The sequence below is a fragment of the Podarcis filfolensis genome (genome assembly GCF_964270895.1).
Source record: "Podarcis filfolensis genome assembly, chromosome: 2".
Taxonomy (NCBI): domain Eukaryota; kingdom Metazoa; phylum Chordata; class Lepidosauria; order Squamata; family Lacertidae; genus Podarcis; species Podarcis filfolensis.
The window spans coordinates 24,121,144-24,146,066 of NC_139605.1; positions in this window are offsets into that span (position 1 = coordinate 24,121,144).

Below are 24,923 nucleotides of genomic sequence, written 5' to 3' on the forward strand. Positions count from 1 at the left end.
GCTACGCCACTGCTCTCTGAAACCCTGTAAGTGTAGCTCAGAGTAAGCTAGACAGAAGAATATAAGACAGCTTCAAAATCAAGATAACATTTTTTTAAAATAAAAGAATGGAAATGGTTTATTGAGTATTTACAGATAAATTGTAAACAGATAAAAACATTGGCAGGATTATTGTAATAACCTGCAGTTTCACAAGAGTATATATTCAAAGAAGATGAATAAATGAGCAAATTAAGTTCATTTGGATATGCAGAAGATATTAAAAATAAATTTAAGGAACCGCGGAAAAAAGGGGAAGGAAGTCAAGTTTTGAAGTGTCAAAATGATTGTAAAATTAGTGAAATGTATAAAATTAGTGAAATGTATAAACTTGAAAAGTATAAATAAATAGTAGCAGTAGCAGCAGCAGCAGAAGCAGTAATAATAATAATAATAATAATAATAATAATAATAATAATGATAATAATAATAATGACAGCTTCCAGTGTTCACTGCTGGAGCTGCCTATTGTGAAGCCTCTCAAACGTTGTAAATTTCTTTTTTTTATGTTGTAAACTGCTACAGGTTACGTTGTATGATTTTAGAGGAAAGTCTTCCTTTTATTCTCTGTTGTTCATTGTAAAGGCCTTTGGCTATATACAATAAAACTGACCTCACCCTATAGCAAGGAAGTGGAAATTCACCAAGGAGATGTAGTTGAGGGCACTGGGTCATTGACACCTAGACTATCTCTTGGTCTTGGTCACACTGGGAAAACCTGGGAAAAAAACCCCAAGACCTACATTTTGGGGATCTTCAAATTTTCAAGCTAGGAAAAGGAGGGGTGGTTGCTAATCACTTGGCTAGAGGACACCCTGTTCTCTGTACATTTACTCAATTTCTCAGCACTTGTAGCACAAACAGAACAGGGAACTGATATCAGGCAGCCCAGCACCATGGCTGTTCCCTGCTATCTTTTAAACAAGCAGTTCATGAAAAATGTTGACAATTTTGTAACATCATGTGCAATTGTTCTGACAAGGTAGGGATCTTGTTTTAATCTGAAGACAGAAATATAGCAATGTTTTCAAACTGCTACTCTATGCTGGTATGCCTGTTCACCCATCACTTAAAATTAAGAGACTGGTCTTTTAAACAGAAGCAAAACACTATTCATTGTTGTTTTCAATCAAAACTATCCACTGAGCAGCAAAGAACTTATTTTTTTTCCATGCATTTCTGAACTACACAAATAGGAGACTTTAGTTGGAGAGCTGACATTCTGATGAATTTGCCTGCCCACAGTAGCTTCGAGTTTTGAGAATAAAGCAGTGTAGTTTTAGATAGAGGAAATGTATGGGGAATTTTAAAAATAATAATATTGCTGGTATAAAGAGGACAGGCTCTGGCAGATAAAGCGGACGAGACCAATAGTCAGTCCAACAGTCAAGAAGGCAGTTTCTGGATGTGCTGTAGAGGGAAGTCAGGGGCAGATGGGGCCCCTCTAAGGTAGTCCATCTAAGAGAAGGAAAACTCTAAACCTCCACTGCCTTGTGAGATATCTTCAGGAGAAGCAAAGGCTTCCTACACAAATCCAAAGTGGAGTCCCTAAGATGGTTGGAGGACACCTTCTGGCAACTCCTGCAGCCAAGCTGGAGCCAAATGCATTGCTTGGCTTTCCATTGGACCACATCAGCGAGGCCAACAGGGGGTGGGTCTTGCCATTTGGGCAGCCCAGGAACTCCCTAAGCAATGCCCAAGCTTGCCTCCAAGGGAGGTCACTTTGGTGCTGTTAACACAGTGGTTTGACTTCACCCCCAGAAGTTCATGACATTGTCTCTTGAGACAGATGCCATCAACAACAAAGTAAAGGTAAAGGGACCCCTGACCGTTAGGTCCAGTCGTGACCGACTCTGGGGTTGCGGCGCTCATCTCGCTTTATTGGCCGAGGGAGCATGACCAAGCCGCTTCTGGCGAACCAGAGCAGCGCACAGAAACGCCGTTTACCTTCCCGCTGGAGCGGTACATATTTATCTACTTGCACTTTGACGTGCTTTCGAACTGCTTGGTTGGCAGGAGCAGGGACCAACCAACGGGAGCTCACCTTTGAACCGCCAACCTTCTGATCGGCAATTCCTAGGCTCTGTGGCTTAGCCCACAGCGCCACCCGCGTCCCTATCAACAACAAAAGAATGGGTCAAATGCTAAACCCTTTGTGGTGGCTTTGATCTTGCTGAAGTTCTCAGCATCTGGACTTGAAAAGGGCATCTTGGCCTTTAACATTCTAGCTTCTTCTGGCATTTCACATTTGTTAGAAGATGAATAGTACAGTTGTTTACATTAAGGGTTTAATGTAGGCATTGTTTAAGGACGTCCCATTGAAAGCATTACATCTACACGAGTGGAAAAACTTTGTGAAGTATCTGGAATATAATTGTAAACAAATGAAAACACTAGCAGCATTAAGGCAAATCCAACAGTATAATATATAATAAAGGAAGAATAAGGGGAGAAAGTGATCTAAATGGTTATATATGAATATGCAGGAATGGTGGGGAAATTAAAGGAACAAGGGAAGGAGAAGAAGGGAAGTCGTTGGATGTTTTAATTAAAAGAAAGCTATTAAGGGTGGAAATGTACATTTGAATGTGAATGTGATTTTGGAAATGGTAATAATGAAAATTATAAATCAAATTATAAAAAGAAAGCATTACATCTACCTAGTATTAACCTTTATCAGTAATAACAGTGATAAAGGGGGCTTAAAAAGAAAAAAATATATACAAGCCTGCATAAGCCATTATTTATAGAGACAGTGTAAGACCCTGCTCATGCAAGCTCATTGAACTTATTGAGGCTGCAGTTTTCCATTCATTGCCCTTCCACAACCTGAAACTGTGATGTGAATGCTGGCAAGGCATACTGTTGGCAACTGATCACAGCTGCAGCAGATGCAACTGAGTGCCAACTGCAGTTTAGCGTTTGTCTGCCAATAACATGTGACTGGCACAACCAATGAAAGCCTAGCTCAAATAGTTATGCAAAGACACCCCAAGGGGCATATATATACTACCGATGTAAACAGAAAGTTCTTTCTTTTCCCAAGGAACTCTGGGAACTGTAGTTCATCTGCAAGGCAATAGGGAGAATTTGCAGCATCTCATCAAACTACAGTTCCCAGGATTCTCTCAGGGAGGTGGAGCCACACTATTAGTTTTTGATGAGGCTACATGGAGCCAAGTTCCCTGTGGAAAATATTTATTCAAGGCTAATAATGACACTCGAAATCTGAACAACCTGAGGAGGAGGAGGAGGAGGAGGGGAAGAAGAAGAAGAAGAAGAAGAAGAAGAAGAAGAAGAAGAAGAAGAAGAAGAAGAAGATGATACTGGAAGGATCCATTTCTTTTTTTTTAATGATATTTATTAAAGTTTCAGAAAAAGTTACAAAGGTAAGAAAAAGAAAGAAAAAAGAAGCAAAAAATACAAAATACAGAAAAAATAAAAACAATTAAAAATAGATCAATCTTTCCATGTCTTGTCCTTCATTTACTTGTTTCCCTGACCTCCTCACACCTCCCTTTTTTGTATTCCAGTTCAGTTAGTTAATTCAGCAAATCCTTTCCCTCTTTGTTTCTATCTTAATCTTTTATCTTAATATATTACAACTTTACATTCTCACCTGTTATCAACCCATTTTTACATACTCCTTTATAACATTACTGCTAAAACCACTTAACTTCATTCCGACATCATTCTAACATTCATTAATTTTACAGTATTTCTGTAAGTAGTCTTTAAATTTCTTCCAATCTTCTTCCACCGACTCTTCTCCCTGGTCTCGGATTCTGCCAGTCATTTCCGCCAGTTCCATATAGTCCATCACCTTCATCTGCCATTCTTCCAGGGTGGGTAGATCTTGTGTCTTCCAATACTTTGCAATGAGTATTCTTGCTGCTGTTGTAGCATACATAAAGAAAGTTCTATCCTTCTTTGGCACCAATTGGCCGACCATGCCCAGGAGAAAGTCCTCTGGTTTCTTCAGAAAGGTATATTTAAATACCTTTTTCATTTCATGGAAGGATCCATTTCTGAGAGTTGCAGACTTATCCTCTTGGGGAGTTCCACATTTGTGCTAAAGGAGTCTCTTCCTCCCTCCTTTTTGTAATCCTATTTAAAGGGACCCAAACAAAACATTTTCTTAAGTCCAGGAGCAATTATCTCCTTTGTAAAACATTTTGTGTTTTAACAAAAAAGGTGGTGAGTCATTAGAAGAAAACATACACCAAGGTAAATATACAATCGTGTGTGTGTGTGTGTGTGTGTGTGTCCTGGTGCTGCCTTCCTCCTCCTCCCCTGTGTCACATGGCACTTAATGGAAGAGTATTTTCTGGTGCAATGTGTCATATTTCAAACACTTACTGGATGGATTCATTGCTAATCCTCAGCCGCTTTCTTTAATGCATACTCTGAGTCCATTACAGATGGAAAACTGGTCTAATGAGAAGAGGTTCGAAGAGCCAGACCTCTGTTTGCCTCATAAAACTGCCACTGACAACAGTTGGACAGGAGGGCAGACCCTCTTCTGTGAAAAATTCAGCCGCCATCAAGTCAGTTCTCTGGAGGAAGAATTATGTGGCAGGAGCTGCCTTTTCCTTCTGGCTTAGAAATGGTTGCTTGCTCTGCTCCTAGATCTGGATTTGGGGTGAGGGAAAAGTGCTTCCAGGCAGAGCGAGACATCTTCTTGTTGTTTAGTTGTTTAGTCATGTCCGACTCCTCGTGACCCCATGGACCAGAGCACGCCAGGCACTTCTGTCTTCCACTGCCTCCCGCAGTTTGGCCAAACTCATGCTGGTAGCTTCGAGAACACTATCCAACCATCTCGTCCTCTGTCGTCCCCTTCTCCTTGTGCCCTCCATCTTTCCCAACATCAGGGTCTTTTCCAGGGAGTCTTCTCTTCTCATGAGGTGGCCAAGGTATTGGAGTCTTAGCTTCACGACCTGTGCTTCCAGTGAGCACTCAGGGCTGATTTCCTTCAGAATGGAGAGGTTTGATCTTCTTACAGTCCATGGGACTCTCAAGAGTCTCCTCCAGCACCATAATTCAAAAGCATCAATTCTTCAGCGTAAGCCTTCTTTATGGTCCAGCTCTCACTTCCATTACATCACTACTGGGAAAAACATAGCTTTAACTATACGGACCTTTGTCGGCAAGGTGATGTCTCTGCTTTTTAAGATTCTGTCTAGGTTTGTCATTGCTTTTCTCCCAAGAAGCAGGCGTCTTTTAATTTCGTGGCTGCTGTCACCATCTGCAGTGATCATGGAGCCCAAGAAAGTAAAATCTCTCACTGTCTCCATTTCTTCCCCTTCTATTTGCCAGGAGGTGATGGGACCAGTGGCCATGATCTTCGTTTTTTTGATGTTGAGTTTCAGACCATATTTTGCGCTCTCCTCTTTCACCCTCATTAAAAGGTTCTTTAATTCCGCCTCAGTTTCTGCCATTAAGGTTGTGTCATCTGCATATTTGAGGTTGTTGATATTTCTTCCGGCAATCTTAATTCCGGCTAGGGATTCATCCAGCCCAGCCTTTCACATGATGAATTCTGCATATAAGTTAAATAAGCAGGGAGACAATATACAGCTTTGTCGTATTCCTTTCCCAATTTTGAACCAATCGGTTGTTCCACATCCAGTTCTAACTGTAGCTTCTTGTCCCACATAGAGATTTCTCAGGAGACATCTAGACATCTAGAACTACCATAGACATCAGGGGGCAGGTGAAGTATAATTCCATCAAGCCCTCTTCTGTGAGAATAACAACTACCCATCAACTAATGTGAGCACCCCGTGAGCCACTTGCTATAATGCCCATCCGAGGAGCTCCTTGGTTTCATGGCTTCTTCCCATGGATGGCCACCCATCTTCCTGAGTTGCAGCTCTGTGGCAAGGACCCCTTCCTTTCCATTGTACAGCTTTCCTGGCTGGCTGCTGCAGATAGTCCTTGGGAAAATTAGTGTAGGCACTAAGAGTTCAGTATTGTCAAGTGCTGCCTACTTCCCCCTGCTGTGCTACAATATTAGTTTCCTTTGGAGGAGAGAGTGCATTGAACAAAGGCATATTTTTCAATAGCACATTTGTACCCCACCCTTCAGCCAAAAGGCTCCCAGAATGGCTTGCACGCAGTTGATTAAAACATTATAGTTCATGCCTGCAGGTTTACAGTCTGTAAACACAACACACAAGGGAAAAGAGATGTGGAGGGAAGAGGAAAAAAGTACTTAGGTACCAGTTCTGATCTGTTCCAGAGTATAGGGGACCCTCCAGAACAGTGCAGAAGACAGTCCAAATAATAATTTAATAACAATAATAATTTTATTATTTATATTCCTCCCATCTGACTGGGTTGCCCCTATAAAATATTAAAAACACCAAGCATTAAAAACTTCCCTATACAGGGCTGCCTTCAGACATCTTCTAAATGTTGAATAGTTTTTTATTTCCTTGACATCTGCTGGGAGGGCATTCCACAGGGCAGGCACCACTACTGAGAAGGCTCTCTGCCTGGTTCCCTGTAACCTCACTTCCTGCAGTGAGGGAACCACCAGAAGGCCTTTGGAGCTGGAGCTGAGAATGGTAGAAAACCACTTCTCATTCTCTTGCACTATGGGAAGGTCCATGCAGAAGGTCCCAGGTTTGATCCTCAGCATCTCCTGGTGGGGGTGGGAGAGACCTCTGCCTGAATCTCTGGAGATCCACTGCCCGTCACTGTAGACAACACTGAACTAGATGAACCAATGGTCTGATTCAATAGAAGGCAGCATTCCTATGTTCTGATGTTGCCTCCACTGGATCAAAAGCCATTCTGTGCATGCAACAGTAGCCCTGGATTCCTCCCCCCTGTCATTTCATGGCACATTCTGATTACATAGTGCAGGGGGATTTACCAGGGAGCAGCTGTGCAGCCAAAAAGCAAACCAGTGACGGAAATTAATAACCAGGTGTAGAGTGGGCAGGCTTCAGCCCAGGCATCGCTTTGTTTTATGTGTGAATAAAGTCCAGTTGGTGGCACTGCAAAGTCGTGCCTTTCACGGACTGTCAGTAATGATACTAATTTACAGTAAGAAACTTGTAATCGTGTTGGGTTGGATATTTTTGTTTTTTTGTTTTTGACTCTCGTTTGCTTCACTGGCATATCCTAAAATAGCACATCAGGCCGTGGTAGTTGTAATTTATTTTAAAGATAGCTGAGCATGCCAAATGCAAACAGCAGGATGTCCTAAAGCTGTCTCCACGCATCTCTGTTCCACCAGCAAGGTTGATCCCATCTAAATTTGGGAGAAGCGCTTTAGCCGTTCCAAGTCAGTGGCAAGCTGATCAGTTGGGTAGCTTCAGACATGGAGGTAGTTGGGAAATGGCTGCAGTCCAGTCTGAGAACCTGGCAACAATTTAATGTGATGGGGTTTGTGAGAGTATTTTTTAATATATAAGGCTTTGGCACCATATCAGTCTATTGATTCTAACAGGCAACATTTACCGGAAGCACCTCCTGCACGATCATTTTTGAAGTGGACGAGACTTACGCAGCCATGTGGCCAGTCTCTATAGTTAATATTATTTATTATTGTCCAGCGATATTTAAATATGGCTTGATCAGCCTCTAAGTGGTTTACGTACATTTATTCTAGGCTACATCAAGAGAAATACAGTGTCCAGTTCAAGGGAGAGAATAGTAAACAGCCCTGTTTAGGGAAGCTTTTAATATCTGAAGGACTATTGTATTTTAATATTTTGTTGGAAGCCGCCCAGAATGGCTGGGGAAACCCAGCCATGGGCGGGGTATAAATAAATTACTATTATTATTATTATTATTATTATTATTATTATTATACCACTCTATTCTGCCTTGGTCAGACCACACTTGGAATACTGTGTCCAATTCTGGGCACCACAATTTAAGAAGGACGTTGACAAGCTGGAACATGTGCAGAGGAGGGCAACCAAGATGGTCACAAGTCTGGAAACCAAGCCTTATGAGGAACGGTTGAAGAAGCTGGGTAGGTTTAGCCTAGAAAAAAGGAGACCGAGGGGAGATATGATAGCTATCTTCAAACGTCTTAAGGATAGTCACATGGAAGATGGAGCAAGCTTGCTTTCTTCTGCTCCAGAGGGTTGGACTCAAAGCAATGGATTCATGTTACGAGAAATGAGATTCTGACTAAACATCTGGAAGAACGTTCTGACAGTTAGAGCTGTTTGACAGTGAAGTGGACTCCCACAGAGGTTGTGGACTCTCCTTCCTTGGAGGCAGTGGCAAAGCTGCATGCTCCACTACCGGGGGTGGAGAGCAGGTGGGGGCGTGGCTGGCGCCCCCCAGGGGTGTGACACGCACCCCGGGGGCGTGACGTGTATCCTGGGGGCGTGATACACTGCCTGCGAGGGCGTGACGAGCCACCCAAGGGGCGTGGCACATGTTCTGGGGGTGTGGCACCCGGCATGTTGGGGTGGGGGTGGTGTGTGTGGCGTGTGTCTGGAGGGGCTGCCCCGATGGTACCCTACTGGAATAGTGGCCACTCCCTCCGCACTCCCGTTCCTCCTCCAGTGCTTGGAGGTTTTAACAGAGGTTGGATGGCCATCGTTCATGGATGCTTTAGTTGAGATTCCTGCATTGCAATGTGTTGGACTAGATAGTCTTCGGGGTCTCTTACAACTCTATGATTACAACTCTATGATTACAACTCTATGATTCTATTATCATGACTGATAAATGATATAGGTAAAGCTAGCAATGAAAAGGTTTTAGCTTGGTAGGAGAGCATCTACTTTGTATTAAGAAGGCCACCAGGTTCCATCCCTGGCTAGGAGGAAGCCTTGCCTGAGACTCCAGGGAGCTGGTACCAGACAGTATAGACAACACTGAGCTCAATAGATCATTGGTATGACTCGGTACAAGGCAGCTTCATATGTTCCCAATGACTTTTGACACTAAGCAAAGCTAACTATGTCCTTAGAGTTAAGACAAGGGGGTGAAAAAGAATGATAATGATAATGATGATAATGATAGTAAAAAACCTATATTTATATGGGTACCTACTGAGCAGATCTGAGCAACTATTACAAAAGGAGTTACTGTGAAAATAAGAAACATTTAGGGGGTGGTCACCAAATTTTGTCCTCACTCAGGTCTCCATATTACCAGATTCCTCTCCTGGTGCAAGGCACATGTGTGGGAGGAGGAAGGGGGAAGTCCTATTGCGCAAATGGGAATTCTCACACTGATGGGACATAGTAGTTGAGTACCTCTCTATGCAATGGATGAATTTTATGCATTGTTTTGGGGAGATGGTGGTCCTAAAAAAACTGCATTGAAACCTTAAAACAAACAAACAAACAAACAAACAAACTCCCATTTATACACCTGTGTTAAGTCACTGGACCAAAGAGAGGAGTGATCATCTGAGCTTGCCCCTATAATAGTGATGGTGGTTCACTGGGGCCAAGTGTCTGGACTCTCCCTGGTTAAGCTGCTGAGGAGCCAGATTCTCTACCTGTCTGCTCCATCAGTGCTATTATTATTTGTCTACTACCTGGAGTATTACATAGAAGGATTTTATAAATAAGTAAATAAGCTTGAGAGGCTTCTGTGACCTATGCTTTATTCATGAACCAAAGCTACTTCAGCAATATCCCAAACTTTGAGAGTGTTGTTGAGAAGCAGTACTGAAGCTGAAGGAATATGTAAAATGGCTTCCATCCTGTTTTCTGCCTGAGATGCCGTGGGGGAGAGACAACAGTGGTGTTGGCAAAGTTACTCTTTCAAGGGGTAATGAACAGGAAAGGTTATCAGATCTCTCAACTGCTGGAGTTAAACTCTAGAGGCCAGTGGACTTCTCAAATAATTGAAAAGAACCTTGAAAATAGGCCACATATCCAGCAAATTGTGGATGTTTTCTGTAGAGGTTCCAGTGACATTCTGGTGCCTAAAGTGCTTGAGAGGTGGCTCTTAAGATTTTGAGCTTTGGTCCATCACGTCCCCATCGATGGGCAATCCGACTTTTCCATATCAGCTGATTTCCCCTTGTTTTCAGCAAGATATGGAACTCAATCACAAATAAGTGGGTTTTATCCCCTTGTGTTTGCTACTGTGGTTTGTAAGTACTGATGTGATAATATGTGAAGGTGGGCATTTTGTTAAGAATGGAACTAGATGAACACCTTACAGTGCCTATTTCAGGGCCAGGCAACATTCCCCCCCCCCCCCCCGTTTAGGGCTGCATTCCTTTGGGGATAACCTATAAGGAGCACTTGCCAGGTACAGCAAGAGTCAGTAGTAGGTGGGAACAGAGCCAGAACTCTTCTGTTTTAGCTAACCTAGAAAAGTCATAGCATCATAGAATTGTAGAGTTGGAAGGGGTGCTACGGGTCATCTAGTCCAACCCCCTGCAATGCAGGAATTCTGCGCCTAAAGCTTAAGCTACTAGCTGAATGATCCCTGCTGTTGCATTTTGTACAAGAATACAGTGGTACCTCGAGTTACACACGCTTCAGGTTACAGACGCTTCAGGTTACAGACTCCGCTAACCCAGAAATAGCACCTCGGGTTAAGAACTTTGCTTCAGGATGAGAACAGATATTGTGCTCCAGCGGTGCGACGGCAGCAGCAGCGGGAGGCCCCATTAGCTAAAGTGGTTAAGAACAGTATCAGGTTAAAAATGGACCTCCAGAACAAATTAAGTACTTAACCCGAGGCACCACTGTAATCCTGCCCCCAGCATCACTTTGCTACCAGGATAAAGTATAATGAGGACAGTTCCCAAGATAATTGATCAGCTAAATGATTTCCTAGAACACTAACGGAATCTGTCATTATGTTTATTCCAGGTTATTCCCCCTTGTCATTTCCGAAAATTTCAGTGAAACTATTAATTGGCCTTTTAATTTCTTTCAGGTTGTTGGCTGTAGGCCTAAGGCACTTGTGAGCAAGCAAGCAGGAACTGGGAAACTGGGACCACTTGCTGGAAGAAGCAACGCCAAGCACACTGACGGGCAAACGCCTTACAGATTGCCATCTTTGGAGGAAGCCGGTAAAGAATTATTGCAATGCTTTTGTGTTATAGCAGTCCTGAGGCTCTGCCTTCACTGAATGAGGTTGGACGGGATGAGGTTGGACTGGAGATCACTGAATGACTGAATGAGGTTGGACTGGAGACCCCGCTTTCTATGGATAAAACAGTTGCAGCTCTGAGGATTAGGGCATCCATGTGGAACCACTGGAAATATGGAGATTACAGGTCTACAGAAGCCACCTCAGAAATTTATCATAGCCAATGTGGGACCTTCTTGATGTTGGTCTACTCCATTCCCCACCATCCTTGGCCACTGGCCATAACAGGAGTTGGAGCCTGACAGTATCTGGAGGATACAACATTGGCTATAGACTAAATATTGAAAATCTTTAAGGTGCCCCAAATTCTGTTGCCTGTTTTTGCTATAACAGTCCAACACATCTGGCACATCCTTTTGATTCAGATGTGGGGCTAGGGTAGGATTAGCTGTCTGGAAGTGAACTCTCAAGGGAACAGATTAGACTATATTCAAGAGAGGCAGCAATTTTATTTATAGGTTTATTTCTTCCTGGGCTCAACATTTAGCTTTGGATAAGATGCCCTGTTTTTGCTCCTATTGGGAAATATTGTATTTTATTTTAAGGCATTGCATCAATATTTATTATCACGAGAGGTTTGTTTAGACTCCTAATGTTAGTATGTCTAGTTATTTAAATGGTGTTTTGCAATTGTTAATTAATTTTCCTGAAATGTTGTGCCATTATATTCCATATGCTGTTGGGAGCCCCTTTGAGCATTGTTTTACTGCAGAAAAAAGACACACACACAAACTCATGTTGATTATGATGATTTTAAGCATTAATGTACACCATCCTGCTTTTCAGTGGTTGATAAAGCAGAGCCATATATACAAAGATCCACCTAAATCAGGGTTGGGGGATATTTTCAGTCCAAGACTTGCATCCACTCACAGGGAACCTTGAAGGGACTGGATCCTAGTGATAGGTGGGTTCAGAGGCAATAATAATAATAATAATAATAATAATAATAATAATAATACCACCCTGCCCATCTGGCAGTTTTCCCATTCACTCTGGGAGGCTTCCAGCACATATAAAACCATAATGAAACATCAAACATTAAAAACTTCCCCATACAAGGCTGCCTTCAGATGTCTTCTAAATGTCCAAAAGTTGTTTCCTTGGCATCTGATGGGAAGGCGTTCCACAGGGCGTCTGCCACCGCCAAGAAGGTCCTTTGCTTGGCTGGCAGATATGGGATGAATTGTAGCCCTTCTTCTTCTTCTTCTTCTTCTTCTTCTTCTTCTTCTTCTTCTTCTTCTTCTTCTTCTTCCTTCTCTTATTATTTTGCCAAAACAAAAAAAAAAAATTTCCTTCCAGTAGCACCTTAAAGACCAACTAAGTTAGTTCTTGGTATGAGCTTTCGTGTGCATGCACACTTCTTCAGATACACTGAAGAAGTGTGCATGCATTTTGCGGTAAACATTCCAGCAATGCAAAACTCTGAGATCTGTGCATGGATGCTTCCCTTAACTTACTGATTATTCAAATTTTGTTGCATTTTGTAACTTACGTAATTCTCTCTCTCTCTCTCTCTCTCTCTGTGTGTGTGTGTATGTGTTGTGAGCTGCCTTGAGCCTGGCCTAGTCTCCCAGGTCCTTGTCCGACACACTCTAACCACTGCACTGCACTGCCTCGCAAACATATCTGAGCTCAGATTTCCCAGCTGCTGCACCTCCAGCAGGACCTCGTGAAAACTTTCCCTGGAAACTTCAGCCATTTGATGAAAGCCCTTGGACAGCGTTTTGAAAAGCCGCCTTTGGCTCGCAGCTCCTTAATCTTAGGTAATTCCAATCAAGACCTTTCTTCGTCTCGTTTTGTTTGGTAGCTTCACCCCTCACGCAGGAGGCCCTGAGCTGTCGTGGTTGGTAATCAATTTGGCGGTAATTATGGGCTTGCCGAGCAATTGCTTCGTTGAATGCACTGTACTCCCACTGCTACAATAAATAGCAAACAATTTCACGAAGGCTTAGAAAATGACGGCGGCCGAGCGAGTGAACTGAATTCCCACACTGTGCCATTTTCACCTTCATAACCCTTTGAAGACATTGGGGTGAGAGTGAACAAGCTCACTGCCTCCCTCCGTCGCAAAAGAATGGAAGTTGCTTATGTAGGAGAAAGGACTGGGTCATAATTGCAGCCATTGCTCCCCCATACTTTCTCAGGATTAATCCTAGTGCATACTTTGGGGGAAGAGGTTCTTCTGGCTTTAGGAGCATATAGCACAACCATGACAAGTTCGCCTATTTTCCAGGGCCAGTCCCAGATTTACAGAAGCCCTCCCAGTTTCTGATTTGATCCCGGAATGTCCCGTTTTTCCTTAGGCTGTCCCTATTTTCATCAGAGAAATGTTGGAGGGTATGGTGTTATTGTCAGGAGTTCAGCTTACACTCGAGTAGGACCCTGGCAGAGACACATGCCCGACTGGCATGTTCTCTCCCTCCTGGTCGATCGTTCGGGAGCTTCAAAAGCTTTCTTCAGCCCGAACATCACAGCGACCGATGCCAACCGACACCGACACACTTAGGGATCCGCAGAGTTTGCGCATCATGCGTAACAGACATCAGCAACTCAGCATGTTGGCTAATCTACTTTATTTACATATAAACGCACACGGAGCACTGCAACATGGCTCCCTCTCTCTCTAGCATCAGACAGCAAAGAGAAAAAGAACAAAGGACAATAGTCCCACTTCACGGAGCACAGTAACACAAACATCCTGTATCCGTCACTTCCCACTCTGTGGAGTCAAAACATATGCCATCATGTGAAAGACAAAAATCCCATGACTGCAATCATAGATCAGGAATTCTAACAGTTATGTGACCCCTGAGCCAAGGAGATAAGTATCTATATAACCTCTAGAAGACCTCTGAAGGCAGCCCTGTACAGGGAAGTTTTTTTTAATGTTTAATGTTTTATTATGTTTGTATACATCAGGCTTCCTCAAACTCGGCCCTCCAGATGTTTTGAGACTACAATTCCCATAATCTCTGACCACTGGTCATGGGAGTTGTAGGCCAAAAACATCTGAAGGGCCGAGTCTGAGGAAGCCTGGTATATATGTTGGAAGTTGCCCAGAGTGGCTGGGCATCCTAGTAAGATGTGTGGGGTATCATCATCATCACTGTGGAATAGGACGTCCCTATTTTCATCAGATAAATGTTGGAGAGTATGTGACGTGATTTAGAATGGCTTTTCATAGAACTGTAGAATTACAGAGTTGGAAGGCATGTAGTACAACCCCCTGCAATACAGGAATCATAGCTACAACAAGAACAAGTGTGATGCATTGGGTATTGACCAGTAGTGCTGGCAGATTCCCATCCAGTCCATCTGTATCTTTACCTGCTCTGCTCCTGATGCTGTATTTATTATTTTCAGGTGCAGGGCAGGTGAGCGTGGCTTAGCCAAAGTGGCTTTGCAGGCCAAATGGGGAGGACCGATGGACCAATATTAATCTGTAGGCTGGAGGTTTGCCAACGCTAACCCAAGACATTGGGCTTGCTCTGGGGAGGGGGGGCGGGATCAAGGTTCAAATGAAGTTCATAGGGTGACCTTGGGCCAGTTGTCATCTTTTAGTCTAACCTACCTCAGAGGGCTATTAGTAGGATATTTGTGGCCCTGATCATCCTGGAGGAATGGTGCGATCAAAATGCAATAATACATATATTTTTTACACATGTATAACCCGGCCGTATGTGCATTAAAGTACTTTCTGAAACCTTCATTCGTACAAGCAAGCAGACACTCTACCTGACAGATATGGTTCGGTTTCTTTCAAGTGACAATAATAGCTTGGTAACACATAGAGTGGCCCTCTATGCATAGGCTGGGGAGGGAAATCAGGAAAAAGGAATTAGACAAAATTGCTATAAATTATTGTAGTGATTCGGAGGTTTAATCTGAAAACAAGGTGGATTTGAGTTTGTCGGTATTCCTGGTTACCTCTCGCTCTTACATCATGGATGTTGGCAGATTGGATTTTAAAAACAACAAAGTAATATTAGAATTGGAGCTCTCAGAGATGCACAAGGGAGGCTGTATTTTAATGCCCAGGAACTTGGCAAAGTCTTTGCAGATTTTTATATTGAGGGTGTATATTTTGTGTTATTTTAATAATACTACTGCATAATACAAGTTTGCCATGACCTTTGGGTAGAACAATAAACTGAACTGAACTGTATTAAAGCAATATACATGACTGATTTCCAAAAGGCTTGCTCCCAGCTAAGGCTGTGTACACAGTACACATTTGTGGTTTAAGGGTACTGGGAATTGTAACTCTGCAAGGGGTGAACTACAGTTCCCAGGATTCTTGCGGGTGGAGCGTATACTTTAAATGTGCTTTAAATATGTGGTGTGTATGTAGTCTAAGTGCACAGGGTTGCTGCTTAATCCTATAAACCTCTGTGTCTGGCAGCATTCCTGCTGCAGCTTTTACATGTAACTAGCGATGGAGGAGAAATTTTATTCTGTTCACATTTAAAGGTGAACCTACCTAAATTTACACTTTCAGAACCAATACACAAACAGAAAAGAGCTGTCCTTCAAAATATGCACTCCTCCAAATTTGGCATTACAATTCTCCAGCCAAGTAACACGGACGAAAATGCATGCATTAGTGAAAACAATATTACAAAAATGCACTGTATTTGGGAAAAGATAAATATTAGGGGAAATATGCACAAGTGGACAAAACTGCATACAAAAATGTGTATATTAGGTGAATTTTCACACTAAAAATGCTGGCCGGTTTTCATGAGGACATGTAACCTGGTTAGTTCGTACTTCCCCCAGCTATAGGCTGTCATTGCTTTGCAGTCTTATCTCTGGCCACAATGGGAAAATGGTGGGTCCAGGGGTGGTCTTCAAGCCCACTGAACTGTGGCTCAAATTGAGCCGTGAGAAAATCTATGATATGCCTACTGGAAAGATTAAGGTTATATTAACACCCCATTTCAGTAAGTAGGACACTTGAGCAGAATGCTAGGAAGGGAATAAATATTTAATGCTTTTTATTCCCTGTTTAGTGTGAAACATACTATTAAAATGCACAGCATGCTTGCTATTTTCACGGAAATAGCCAAGCTAATACAGTCTGAGGTGGGGTGGAAGCATATTATGCATTAATGCTATGTTCAGGAATCAATTGCTCTACGGACTGGAAATTTTTGGTTTTCAATTTCCTTCCCCCTCTATGGATCAGGCAGCTTTTGTTGTTGTTGTGACTCTTTGCCTAGCTCCAGTTCTCTGGCTTCTCTGCTTCCTGCAACCCCCCGAAATCCAAATCCTAGAAGGGAAATAAGTTTTGCAGAAGAAGCCGCTTTGCGCAAATCAGTTCCCATTTCAAAATCTGATTGATCTCACCTATGGCCTCTGAGAAGTCATTCCAGGGGTTCACAGAATATATAGGATTTCCCTCTATGACATCAGAGCTCTGACATCAGAGAGCGGAAGTTTTCACAGAATCATAGAATTGCTGAGTTTGAAGGGAACACGGGCATCATCTAGTCCAACCCCCTGCAATGCAGGAATCTGTTGCCCAACGTGGGGCTTGATGTTGGGTTCCCCCTCCCAACACTGTAGAAACATCCAGTGCCCTCACCCAACCAACATCAGGGCTCTAATATCAGTAGAGTCAAAAAGGAATGTGTTGGGAGCAGCTCAGTGGATCAAAATTCCTCCCAGGCCATGACATTCCCCCAACCTAAGCAGAGATTTTAGTCCAGTACAGCAGGCCCAGAAAATACAGGGGCATGGGGGGGGGGAGGGAACATAAGGTGAAAATGTACCAAAGAAGCCTCAGCCATATGGGGGAGATGACCTGTATGGGAAACTAGGTCTCAAGTTGAAGTATTTATGAGATTTCAGTTCATGGTGATCATATTACAAGGCCTACATAAAAGCTTTATGAGGTAAAGATAAAAACACTTAAACAAATGTTAGCTAACAGAGTGTTGGTCTTTTAAACATGAATCCCAAGTTGGAAAAGTTTCCACTTGAAAAAGGGCACATTTAGTAAGGCGTAAGCTGCGTTGAAGTCACAATAGCATGTGAAAGCATTTGGGGGCACACATCAGAGAAGCTACAAATATTGTCCTGATAATTCATCATCATAATTTTATTTGTATGCCGCCTTTCCATAGTTGAAACTATGCTCAAGGAGGCTTACAACATGACAAGATTTACATAATTACAAACATAACAGAAGTAATAAACAATAAAGCCAGTGTGGTGTAGTGGTTAAGAGCGGTAGTCTCGTAATCTGGGGAACCAGGTTCGCGTCTCCGCTCCTCCACATGCAGCTGCTGGGTGACCTTGGGCCAGTCACACTTCTCTGAAGTCTCTCAACCTCACTCACCTCACAGAGTGTTTGTTGTGGGGAGGAAGGGAAAGGAGAATGTTAGCCACTTTGAGACTCCTGAAGGGGAGTGAAAGGCGGGATATCAAATCCAAACTCTTCTTCTTCTTCTTCTTCTTCTTCTAAATAGAATACATGAAAAATACACAACCAAATGGGAACAATTTCCACGTAAATCGTAAGATCTATAACTAAAGATACAACTATAATACTAATAACAGCAACAGGGCATTGATAGAAGACTCTTATGGCTCATAAGCCAGCTCCACGAAGGTACCCTTGCCAGAGTGAGATTCACTCCAGCGGGCGACCTTACAAATTCGATACCAATAAACAAGGGAGTGCGCCAAGGATGTATATTGGCTCCCTGCCTATTCAACCTATTCATCAGCGACATGCGAGCACCCCTAGTCAACTCATCTCCAAGTACACACGCGCCTAGACTAGCGGATTACCGCTGCCCACTCCTTTTATATGCGGACGACGCGGTAATTCTATCTTATACACGTGTTGGACTAACCAGAGCTCTGAAGATCTTTGCCACGTATTGTCAACTCAATCAATTAACTATCAACCATGCCAAGTCCAAGATTCTGATTTTCTCCAGAAGCCAGAGATTATACAAATGGAAGCTTGGTGGAGCAAAAATAGAGCAAGTCCTAAAATTTCAATACCTAGGAGTTATTTTTCAATACAATTTGGGGTGGAAAGCTCAAATTCAACACCTACTTAATAAGGCCAAAACCTTGTCATATGCGCTCCTCCGATTCTTCTTTTCGGACGGAGCTTTGCATGTTCCCTCGGCCCTAAAGGTGTTCAAGGCAAAAGTGGTTGCCGTGCTTGCTTATGCTGCCCCGCTCTGGGCCGTGATGACAGATCTTGCTCCCCTTGAGACTCTGCAAAGCCAATTCCTACGTCGGCTCCTAATGCTCCCCCTGTGCGTAAGCAACGCAGCCATGCGACTAGAATTGAAGGTTGCATCCTTAGAAACTTGCCTGTGGAAGCAAGTCTTCAATTACTGGTTATCATTGTGGCATAGATTACCAAACCATTACCTTGTCCAATGCTTATGGCGAGATGAATTCTCTAGCCTTTGGACTAGTAGAATTCATGCCAAACTCCTGTGTTACGGAATCTCTCCCTCAGATTCCCTAAAACTAGACCAAATCACTGCTCAAAGACTGATCCGCCAAAGACTGGATGACATCGATTTACAGCGAAATTATACGCTGGGGGGAGGTGTTTGTTCGCCCCAGAACATTGGTATCACTTTAACTTACTGCGTTCCATCATACCTCTCCTCCCTTTCGACTGTTGCCCATAGACTGGCCTTCACCAAAGCGAGGTTTAACATTTTTCCCTCCAATGTCCTGAGACATAGGTTCTCAAAGGGCCAAGCCCCCGCCGTGTGCGAATGTGATAAGGTGACGCCGGAGTCGCTCCAGCACATTATGTTCACTTGCCCCTTGTTCAATGTGCCACGGGCAAATTTGTTGGGATCAATCATACAGAAACTAGAGGGTACCCCACCAAAATTCCACCTTGCCCAAATCTTGCAGGACAAGGATACCCACACGACCCTGAAGGTGGCTAGGTTCTTAGTTGCTGTCCTTTCCCAAAAGCGACGCCAAGGAGCACTACAAGCAAATTAAGGCGTAGTATGCCTTTCCATTTTATAGTATTTTATTGTTATAGTGGTGTTTTAGCGATTGTTTTTTTTTATTTCCCTACGGCACAAGCTGTTATTTAGGTGTTGTTCTTACCTGTATGGGCCTATGGCCGTAATAAATGAAATTTCCAAAAAAATAATAATAAATAACAGCAACAGCTTTCCCAACCTCGGTATACAATACTGCAGCCCAAGAATCTTCAGCTTTTGTAGCTGGAGTCAGTCAGCTCTCCACTCTCCCAGGCCAGATGGGAAAGGGCCAGCAAGGCAGGGGGGAAGGTCTTCCAGGGCTCACAGCCAAGATGGTCTCATTTAAAACAACACAGATAAAAATAAAAACAATTTAAAAGCAGCTGCAGTCCTTGTGAAGCCTGTCAGGCCCTGCCCCAAGCCAGGTGGAAAGAGGCAAGGGCAGGGTCCTTCAGGCCCTCAGCAGGCAGTCCTCCTTCATGCAAAAAGCACATTGGAGGTCCTCAGATAAATAAATGAGAGACGGTTTTAATTAGGGTGACTGCTTATGCATTTACCAAAGAGAGGGGGGACCACACCCATCTGCATAATATTTGCACATGTCAATAGATGCAAATTTAGAAATGATTGTTATAATTTAATTTTAAAATGTTATATCTCACCACAGTGGTGGAGGCTGGTCCGATGGCTGTCTTCCCACTCAAGTGTGAGGTTCAGGTGTCAGCTTCAGCTGGGCAACTCCAAGGCCCGTCCTTCTCTCCTTGTTCAAGTTCTTCATCCTTAAACTGGACTTAGACTCAGCTGCACTTCAAAGAAAGGACTGCCCTCTCTTCAGAGAGAGGACTGGACAGTAAGACATATGGCCACCCTGGTTAGTTGCATAACATCAGGCTGGAGTATGAAACAAATGGTTCTGGGGGCTGAAAAGCAGTGCCTTGTCTAAATCCAGCCCCCCAATTACAGAGTCTTGATGCGGCAAATTGGGTGCCATGCCTGCCCTCATTTGTCCTTTGGGGTATGGAGGTAGAAGAAGCTCTCTCTCTCTCTCTCTCTCTTTTTAGACATGTTAATTTAAATGAGTATGTCTTATCAAAGATGAAAGACCCAGAAAATTAATCCTCTCTTGTGGCATCCTTTAAGTAGTTGGCATCTACTTTGATTCCTTTTAATTGACCAAAACAGAAAGTGCTGTGTTGCAGAGTTTTCTGAGACTTGGCATCTGTATCCAGGATATCTTGTAGCAGCAGGAGCTAAGGAACAAGAAGAATCCAGAGTTTGATATTGGCTTTAAAAGGCTCGTGCTGGAGCTCTTCCAAGTCTCTATATGCAGCTAGAGTACTTACGATGTCCGTCTCTCAAATATTCTTTGTTGAGACAAGGCCCCTGTTTTAGATACAGAATTGTCCTTAGTGGCAGAAATTAAAAATAAAATGTGATGGTAGTGGAGATCCTCTTGCTACCACATCTCAATAAGTTTCGCTGAATTCTGCATCGATAAAGGAATTCATTTTTAACACATAATGGGAGGGTGAGATGAACATAATGAGAGGCAAATTGCTCTAAATGACAGCAAGTCTGTCATTACTTTTCTTGTTCGTTTTTTAAGGGATCATTTTCCCCCAATAGACTAAATACTGTTCATTTTGGATCAGTTGTTTCAAACAATTTAAGCTGCCCAATTGTTACTCTGTAGATAACTCACAAGAAAATAGTACTTCCGTTGGCTTCGCTAGGGAAGCAATAAATCACACAATGACTTCATTGATCTTCTTATTCAAGCAAAGTGGGTTGCACCAGAATCTGAGCAGGGTAGCTCAATGTCCAAACCCATCTGCTCTCGCCAGAAATTGTGTGTTCATCTTTTGTTTGGGGATTATCTTCTGCTGTGATAGAAAGTTCATGTTAGATATCAATATTATTAATATGCTGATTTCATAGCAATAAATGTACCACACCTGCCCACACCAATTTAAGCTTATCCATGCAATTACAGCCTATAACCAATTTTTTAAGGACCGTTTCATATGTTATATTTTCCCTTCTGGGGATTACTTTCAAGAAGGGGAGAAAAGTGATCCCAGCAGTTGGTAATTTCTGGCAATGACACACATGTTATCCCTCCCCTCTATCACATATATTTCACATCATGTAGTCATACTAGAAAATGATGAGTGATCACAGTTTCCTATTCTTATACTTAATGACACTCTCAAAGAAGTCTAAAAGATTAGACAGGACTTACCCCTGTAGAAGCTATTCTGCTTCTTCAGCAGTTTGTTCTTCTATAAGCTTGGTAATAATGTTTTCCACAAGTCCAAGAACTGGCCTGTAATTTGTGGGATCCTCCCCCTCCCCTTAAAACAAATAGTATTGGTGTTATGCTGTCAAGTTTTCAGTCTCTTCCCGGTATAAAGCTGATCTTCAGGACATGTTAAATATTTTTCTTAGGAGATCAGCAATTTCACATTTGAGTTTCTTAAGAATTGTTGGTTGGATGCTATTGGCCGTTTGTCAGTTTCTATTTTGTCTGTTAGGCCAAGGACTTCATCTCTTGTCACCCACTATTTGTCTCGGACTCCTTTTCTGAAAAAGTTAGCACAGATATAGAGATCTGTCCTGCATCTTCTGCTGTGAAGACAGGTGCGTATAATCTATTCAGCTTCTCTGCAAACTCCTTATCCTCCTTTAACACTCCTTTGACTCCCTTGTCACCCAATGGTACCAAACATGTCCATAGACAGTCTAATAATGCATTTTAAGATTTTTCTTGGTAAAGGTCTTTATGTTTTTAGCAATGGATTCCTCAAAATTCTTGTGTGTGTGCGCATGTGCGTCCCTTATTGTCTCTTTACATTTCTTTTGCCAAAGTATGTGTTGCTTTTTTGGTTCTCATTTAGGCAAGGCTTCCATTTTCTGAAGATTATGCCTCTAATAAAAATGAACCCCAGCACCCCTATCATGACTTCCTTAATCTAGCTCCTGCAACTGTAACAATTGTAGAGAAGGCTGATTGCATAAAACTGCAGATCTTCTGGCACAGGGATAGCCCTGCCAGTGTGTTTGCACCGCACGGCTTCACAACCTGCTAATGAGGCTACAAAACTCATTTCTCTGCTCAGACTGCATGCTCTGAACTGCACCTCTCAAAGCATAGCTCGCCTTCCAGATCTTGTATATGTCCCATGCTGTGGCGGGGGAATATATCCTATTTGTGGCGAATTGGTGACACCACTTTCTGAGCTGAGCTGCTGTGGCTTTAAGTGTCCCAGGGAAAGCAGCCGGTTTTGCTGGCGTGGAGACTCGGTGATAGGGAAAGTTGTAACGCCGGAGTTTCTCTCTGCCTTGCATCCGCCACACAAACGTAGGAGGAGCAGTAGAAAATTGGCTAGCAGCCCCAGTCCTGCTCAAAAAGGCTGGAGGACTGCAGCCGGCTGCTGCTGAGCTGAGGTTGGGACCTGGCGATCAAGGGCTGACATTTTTTTCTTTATTTCTTTTTGGCATGTCTAAAAATCTCTGGGATCTAGTAATGGTAGACTAGCACTCCCTGACTGCTGAGTGCTGAGTGTGCAGCTCTGACTTCCTTCAATCCAGTATGCATGAGCAGCTTTCTGCTTTCTCAATTATCACACCAGGCTGGGACGTTTCAATTTAACAAGAAACAGTTAACACAGACCTTGTGCTAACAAGATCCACAGGGGGCCTTGTACCTTTGGCTTGACAGCAGTCGGATCTGCAGAAATCAGCAGCTTTCTGCAGCATGGAAATAGGCATTGTCAACCTGCTAAAGGGTTGAAGATTGTTCTGCCGTTCAAAGGCACAACTGCAGAAGACAGCAAAAAAGGGGGAAAGAAGAAAAAGTTGGCAACTGTGGTTGCCAGTGTTTTTCTTGACAGAGATCTATGCCACTGACAGCTGCAAGATAGGCAGCTGTTCCATTCAGGAGCAGCTGCCCCCCCCCCCCGCTGCATCTCTGTGCCACTACAGCCGGCACCATTTGAATTTCTGCAGCTATATGCTTGAAAGCGTTGTGGTAAAAATGTCAACATGGGCAGCCAAATTGCCCTCCCTTGCTGTTGAAGGTATCTTTTATTCAATTGCTTTAATGCAGCAACCTTGACTCGAGCTATTCTCAAGGGGCCCTTCCAGAGAAAAGCTATTCTTTTCTTAGCTGGGGGGGGGGGAATCCGTCAAGCCACTTATGTGATTTCTTTCCATTGTGGAAAAAACAACAACACATTGCTATATGCAAAACTGTACAAGTTACAGTGAGATTATAGTAGGCAAACATACTGAGTTTTAGACACTGAAAGGGGCATAGATCTATTAGGGTGATAATAGTTGTTCAGCCCAGACACTGAGGTCCAGCTCTGAGGGCCTTCTGGGAGTTCCCTCACTGCAAGAAGTGAAGTTATAGGGAGAACCAGGCATAGGGTTTTCTTGATAGTTGTCCCCTCCCTGTGGAACACCCTCCTATCAGATGTCAAGGAAATAAACAACTATATGACTTTTAGAAGACATCTGCAGGCATCCCTGTCTAGGGAAGATTTAAGGTTTGATGTTTCGTTGTGTTCTTATGTTTTGCTGGAAGCCACTCAGAGTGGCTGAGGCAACCCAGTCAGATGGGTGGCATATAAATTTTAAAAATGTATTATTATTATTATTATTATTATTATTATTATTATTATTATTATTATTGGATTAATGGAGTCTGATGGACTCTTGAATGCCATTGTGTAGCTTCTGGTTAGCGTGGATGGTACTGCTGTTGAAGTCCTCATTGTTCTAAGGGGTGTTGAGATGTTTCAGCTTGTCGTCTCCTCATACTCACTCCCACTCTCCAGAACCTGTTTGGTTCTTTAGGTTGCTGGAGAGTTGAGGGTGATGTGAATTTGACCAATAAGTGAGAGCTTATCGGATGTGTGCATTGGCCCTGATGGACCAATGTCCACTGAGTCCAGCACTCTAACCACAAGACCGGACTGACCCAATAAGTGTGGCTTAATAGGTGGTGGTTGAAGGAGAAACTTATATAGGTTGACAGAACCAGGTTAATCCACTTGGTGCCAGAATGTAGTAATTCCAGGGCACAGCCAAAATAGATGTAACAGATTAGCTTGTGGTGCATTACATCTCCAGACCTGTAATTTTCAGTGATCCCAATGTAATCCTGCAAAACCAAAGGAGAAATAAATAGATGGGGAATTGGGGGGGGGGAATGGTGATCACTTAATAAAACCCAGCTCCTGCCTAATTATGTTATAGTTACGTTGTTAAAGTTTTACTCATGTCAATGTTATCTTTATGCAGCAGGATTTCCTATTGATTATTGTAATTCATTTGTTTTCTTAACTTCAGCTCCTTCTGTGTAGCTCATTTTCTCCCTAATTATTCGTATCTTGATTAAGAGGGTTGATTAAGGTGAAGCAACTGTGTTCCTCGCCTTGTAGTCCAAATTTCTTTCCACTGATTCTTTTCTTTCTATCCAAATTGCATCACCTGATTTGCAACCAGCTCCCTGCATTTTGCTTCCACTTATCGGTGATTGCATTCAAAGCTTATTTGCACAATATTACTCGCCCTAAACTAGAGGTGCCCCCTGGGCTTTTAAAGTTATGTTGCAAGGATTAGTGCCAGGCTGAATACCCAACTCTTTCATGGGGTCATTTCTCCCCTGCAAAAGTGATTGAATTCTATTAATATTTGGTGAGGCAGGAGCTTTCCTATTTTAGAATAAGGGGACCGATGATTTCTACTTATTTCTTTTACAAAAAAGAAACTTTGCTGCCTCTTCTAGCAATGGCA